This window comes from Nomascus leucogenys, chromosome 4 (assembly GCF_006542625.1).
Source record: "Nomascus leucogenys isolate Asia chromosome 4, Asia_NLE_v1, whole genome shotgun sequence".
NCBI lineage: Eukaryota > Metazoa > Chordata > Mammalia > Primates > Hylobatidae > Nomascus > Nomascus leucogenys.
In genome coordinates, this window is record NC_044384.1 from 94,099,359 (window position 1) to 94,105,725 (window position 6,367).

General features: G+C 41.7%; 1 protein-coding gene across 1 annotated transcript in view; it reads right to left on the reverse strand.

Annotated features, from left to right (window-relative positions):
* PDE12 (phosphodiesterase 12) overlaps nucleotides 1–6,367 on the reverse strand; it is a 92,044-nt gene that overhangs the window by 47,810 nt on the left and 37,867 nt on the right. The gene's annotated exons all lie outside the window — the stretch shown is intronic.

Sequence of the window (6,367 nt, forward strand, 5' to 3'; positions counted from 1 at the left end):
ACTTTCACTATTTTAAGATGTTACTCCACTTCTTGTCTGCAATGTTTCCAGTGAGAAATCTGATGTCACCCTTATCTTTGTTCTTATATGGTTCCTAAGTCTCTTTCTCTGACTGCTTTTAAGATTTCCTCTTTATCACTGGTTTCAACTTATTTGATAGCAATATACTTTGATATAATTTTCTCCATGTTTCTTGTGCTTGTAGTAAAGCATCTATACCTGTGGCTTAACCAAATTTGGGAAAATGCGGGTCATTGGTCATTATTTCTTTTTCTTTTTTTTTTTTTTTTTTGAGACAGAGTCTCGCTCTTTCACCCAGGCTCGAGTGCAGTGGCGCGGTCTCGGCTCACTGCAGGCTCCGCCCCCCGGGGTTCACGCCATTCTCCTGCCTCAGCCTCCCGTGTAGCTGGGACTACAGGCGCCTGCCACCTCGCCTGGCTAATTTTTGGTATTTTTAGTAGAGACGGGGTTTCACCGTGTTAGCCAGGATGGTCTCGATCTCCTGACCTCGTGATCCGCCCGCCTCGGCCTCCCAAAGTGCTGGGATTACAGGCGTGAGCCACCACGCCCGGCCTCATCATTATTTCTTAACATATTTTTTTCTGTCCCTCTTCCCTTCTTTTAGGGGCTTCAGTTACCCATGTATTAGGCTACCTGAGGCTATTTCATAGCTCACTAATGCTCTTCATTTTTTCTTTTTGACTCTTTTCTGTTTCATTTTGAATAGTTCCTATTTCTACGAGTTTAAGTTTATTAATCTTTTCTTCTGTGTAGTTTAATCTACTATTAACTCCATCTAGTGTACTTTTCATCTCAGACATTGTGGTTTTTACTTCTAGATGCTCAAGTCTTTTAAAAATATCTTACATGTCTTTACTTATTTAAAATAACATCTCTGTCAGTTCTGTGTTGGTTTCAATTGATCAATTACTCCCATGATGGTCATGTATTCTTCCTCTTTGCATGCCCAATAATTTTGGATTAAATGCCAGAATTTTACCTTGTTTGATATTGTGTATTTTCGTTTTACTTTAAATCCTTGTGAGGTTTGTTCTAGGATGTAATTAAATGACTCAGAAATAATTTGATCTTTTCAGGTTTTTTATGATTTTTTAGGTAGGTCCAGAGTAGTGCTCAATCTAGAATTAATTATTCTTCATCAGTGAGGCAAGACCTTTTTGAGTACTCTACCCACTGTCCCACAGGTTATGAGTTTTTTTCAATCTGGCTGATAGAACCAGGCATTGTTGCCAACCAACCCTGGGCAATGTTTCCTCTAAACTTATCTGTTGATTTTCCCCTTGGTTTTGGGTAGTTTGCTCAGATTCATGTGCTAATAATTACTCTGCTGAATATTCTAAGGAAACTTCTGCAGATCTCCCTCTTTCTGTGCTGCTCTCTCCTCTCTGGAATTCTGTCCTAAGGTTTGGTTTTCCTAGACTCTTGGCTCAAAGAGTCCACCATGCTAACTCTGTTCCCTGTTTCTGTGCTGCAACTTGGACACATTCCCAAGGCAATAAACTGGGGCAATCTCCCAGCTCCCTGCATTTGTGCCCTCTCTTTTAGGAATCATTGTCCTTTGATGCCTGGTGTCCAGTGTCTTCAAAAACCATTATTTCATATTTGCTGCCTAGTTTGTTTCTGTTTATTTTAGGTGAGTGGGTAAATCTGGTTTTTGTTACTTGATCTTGGCTATAAGTGAGAGTCCCAGCAATTTAGTTAGTTATTTTGTTTTAAAAGATGGAGTCTTGGCTGGCATGGTGGCTCACACCTTTAATCACAATACTTCGGGAGGCTGAGGTGGGAGGATTGCTTGAAGCCAGGGGTTCAAGACCAGCCTAGGCAACAAAGCAAGACCCTATCTCTAAAAAAATTTTAAAAATTAGCTAGGCATGGGGGCACATGCTTATAGTCCAAGCTGCTCAGGAGATTAAGGGAAGAGGATCACTTGAGCCCAAGAGCTCGAGGTTGCAGTGAGCCATGATCATACCACTGCATTCCAGCCTGGGTAACAGAGTGAGACTCTGTCTCAAAAAAAAAAAAAAAAAAAAAAAAGAAAAAAAGAAAAGAAAGAAAGAAAAAGAAAGACATGAGACAGGAGGTCTTGCTTTGTTGTCCAGGCTAGACTCTAACTCCTAGGCTCCAATGAGCCTCCTAAGTAGCTGGGACTACAAGTGTGGGCCACCATGCCCAGCTTTTAGCATTCCAGTTTTAACGAACCCTCAGGCTTAAGTTTGAGAGTTCTGTTAAAATTTGAGAACTATACAGATACATGAATTTAACATTAGATGATTATTTCATTAACACTATCAACCACCATTTACCATGAAGACACTATTACATGAATCAGTAAATCTAATTTTTAGAGGAAAAAAATTTGTAGATTAATTCTCATTTCTATGTTTTGTAGCTTGGAAGATATTTAAGTAATTGTGATACACTAAAAAAAATTTCTGCTGAGTGTGGTGGCTCATGCCTGTATCCCAGCACTTTGGGAGGCCAAGGTGGGTGGATCACGAGGTCAGGAGTTCAAGACCAGCCTGGCCAATATGGTGAAACCCTGTCTCTACTAAAAATACAAAAATTAGCCAGGCGTCATGGCAGGTGCCTGTAATCTCAGGTACTTGGGAGGCTGAGGCAGAGAACTGCTTGAACCTGGGAGGCAGAGGCTGCAGTAAGCCGAGGTCGTGCCATTGCATTCTAGCCTGGGCAACTGAGTGAGACTCCATCTCAAAAAAAAAATTCTGGGCTGGGTGCAGTGGCTCACGCCTGTAATCCCAGCACTTTGGGAGGCTGAGGTGGGCGGATCACCTGAAGTCAGGAATTTGAGACCAGCCTGACCAACATGGAGAAACCCCATCTCTACTAAAAATACAAAATTAGCCAGGTAGGGTGGTGCATGCCTGTAATCCCAGCTAGAGAGGCTGAGGCAGGAGAATCACTTGAAACCGGGAGGCGGGGGTGTTGGTGAGCTGAGATTGCGCCATTACACTCCAGCCTGGGCAACAAGAGCAAAACTTCCTCTCAAAAAAAAAAAAAAAAAAAAATTTCTGGCCGGCTCTGGTGGCTCATGCTTATAATCCCAGCACAGATCACTTGAGACCAGGAGTTTGAGACCAGCCTAGCCAACATGTGAAACCCTGTCTCTACTAAAAATACAAAAATTAGCCAGGCATGGTGGCTCATGCCTGTAGTCCCAGCTACTCTTGAGGCTGAGGCACAAGAATCACTTGAACCTGGGAGGGAGAGGTTGTAGTCAGCCAAGTTCATGCCACTGCACTCCAGCCTGGTGACAGAACAAGACTCTGTCTTAAAAAAATAAAATAAAAATAAAAAATAAACATGAAAATATTTGTAAAGTCAGGAAGGATGGAGATTTGGGCAAGGCGAGGAAGATTTTGTGAAATAACCTTATTAATGTTGCAGTGGTACCTGGTAAATAGTCTTGGATATTTAGCTTTAAGCTACCTAATTTCTTTAATTGTGAGGAGAGCTTGAGTTGTTGAGAGGTAATAGGGTGGGCCAAACAATCCAAACACTCAGAATTCACATACCGATCCCCTTCTGGAAGGGAAAGTGGGTGGACAAGACTCTGTAGAAGCACAGATATTCTTGTACTGTGCAGATAAATAACAATGTTTAGAGAATGTGATCTTTAAACAAGAGCAGTGGTGAATTACACCAGATGAGATCAAAGTAGAGTTTACAAAGGTTAGGAGGAAATGGCAAAAATTATACTGTCATGCAATGAATAAGGGGACTAAAACAGAATTGAATCAGTCTCAAAGAAAACAAGGTGAGTGGCATGGATTAAACTGTTGAGAGGATTAAATGGGATAATGCACATTAAGTACAATGGCATATTGTAAGTGCTCAATAACCACTTATTGCTATTAAATAGTACTGCTATTTATAGAATATATCTGCTCAAATGCTTTAAAAAATTCAAAGGCAGGCCATGCGCGGTGGCTCACACCTGTAATCTCAGCACTCTCGGAGGCCGAGGTAGGCAGATCACTTGAGGTCAGGCATTCAAGACCAGCCTGGTCAACATAGTGAAACCCCATCTCTACTAAAAATAGAAAAAAAAAAAATTAGCCAGGTGTGGTGGTGTGCACCTGTAGTCCCAGCTACTTGGGCAGCTGAGGCAGGAGAATCACCTGAACCCAGGAGGCAGAGATTGCAGTAAGCTGAGATAGCGCCACTGCACTCCAGCCTGGGTGACAGAGCGAGACTGTCACAAAAAAAAAAAAAAAAAGGAAAGAAAAAAGGAAGCGATATGGTTTCCTTAATAAGCTTGCATTCTAATGAGACATAACAATCAGCAAAAATAATTATAGTTGTCCCTGGGTATTTGGGGAGATTGGTTCCAGGATCCCCGTGATACCAAAATCTGCAGATGCTCAAGGCCTTTACAGTCGCCATTCTGCATCTGCAGGTTCCACATCTGCTATTGGCTGAATCTGTGGGTTTGAAACCTGAAGATACAGGGGGTCTGCTGTCTGTACATTATTAAACCCAAGGGACTGGAATGTAAATTCTGTATACGTATTTGTGACTAAAAAGATCTCACTAAGAAAAATAATCAGAGGCTGGGCGCGGTGGCTCACGCCTGTAATCCCAACACTTTGGAGGCTGAGGTGGAAGGATCACTTGGGCCCAGGAGTTCCAGACAGGCCTGGGCAACATAGCCAGAATCTACTTATTTATTTAAAAAAAAAAAAAAAAAAAAAAAAAAAAGAGTGTTAATACCAATTAATACCAGAACAAATGGGTTCTTATACCTGTTCCACTGCTTTTAGCTGTGTGACCTTAGGCAGAATATTTAATCTCTCTGACCCTGATTATTTTTATCTGTACAATAGAAATACTACAGTCTGCCATTAACATCCTGTTTTGTAATTTACATTAGCCACTTGATGTGTAGCGTATTCTTACTGAAAAATCTGTTTTGACAACTTTTGTTTTGGTTCAGGTTTTGGAGGCTAGAGATGGAGAACAGAATTCTTTCCATTTATTTTGCATAACTAAACAGCAAACATGGATTAAGATTTGGAATAAGTTACAGGGAGGAGGGCTCATACGATTTGTCTTTTGAATTTAAGAAGATCCTGAGAATTAGTTGAAGATTGTTTTAAGGAATTCTACTATATAAAACTAAAAACAGACATAAGGCCTAAAGTGTGAAAGGAAAATAAATCTTGAGGCCTCCACCCCACTAAGCTAAAGAGAAAAAAGTCAAGCTGGGAACTGCTTAGGGCCAACCTGCCTCCCATTCTTTTAAAAGTCACCCCTGTGCTCACTGAGATAAATGCATATCTGACTGCCTCCTTTGTAGAGGCTAATCAGAAACTCAAAGGAATGCAACCATTTGTCTCTTATCTATCTATGCCCTGGAAGCTCCCTCCCCACTTAGAGTCTTCCTGCCTTTGCTTTGAGTTGTCCAGTCTTTCCAGAATGAATCAATGTTCATCTTACATATGTTGATTTATGTCTCATGTCTCCCTAGAATGTATAAAACCAAACTGTGCTCTGATCACCTTGGGCACATGTCTACAGGACCTCCTGAGGCTATGTCACGGACGCGTGTCCTCAACTTTGGCAAAATTAACTCTCTAAATTAACTGAGACCTGTCTCAGATTTTGAGGGTTCACAAAAGGATACAAGAAGGTCTGTCATTTAGCAAGCTTCCAAAATGCAATTTTGAGTTATTCAACTGCTAAGCAACTCTTTACATGTTACCCTCCAATGCCAAGGAGGGTACTTCTGAGTAAAGAAGTTTTTGGGGTTTTGTTTGTTTGTTTGAAGACAGAGTCTCACTCCGTCGCCCAGGCTGGAGTGCAGTGGTGCGATCTCCGCTCACTGCAACTTCCGCCTCCCGGGTTCACGCCATTCTCCTGCCTCAGCCTCCCGAGTAGCTGGGACTACAGGCGCCCGCCACCACGCCCGGTTAATTTATTCTACTTTTAGTAGAGACTGGGTTTCACCGTGTTAGCCAGGTCTCGATCTCCTGACCTCGTGATCCGCCCGCCTCGGCCTCCTAAAGTGCTGGGATTACAGGCGTGAGCCACTATGCCCGGGCAGAAGTTTTTGCTTTTAATTGCCCAGGGCCACTCCTAAGAAATAACAGTCTCTGAAGGGTAGATAAGGTAGTGCTACCAAGAGAAGCGTTATTCAAAAAGCGTTCAAAAATATAAAAATAGCTTACTGTTTCTGAAAGTTTGCAAGTTTTTCTTATTCAACTCCATCCTATGGAAATATATTAGTTGGAATAAGCAACTACAGAACCACATAGGACGGCACTACTAGGAAAATAGATTAAATCTTTATCCTGGCAATGAGTCTAATAGATTTATCATTGTTGTG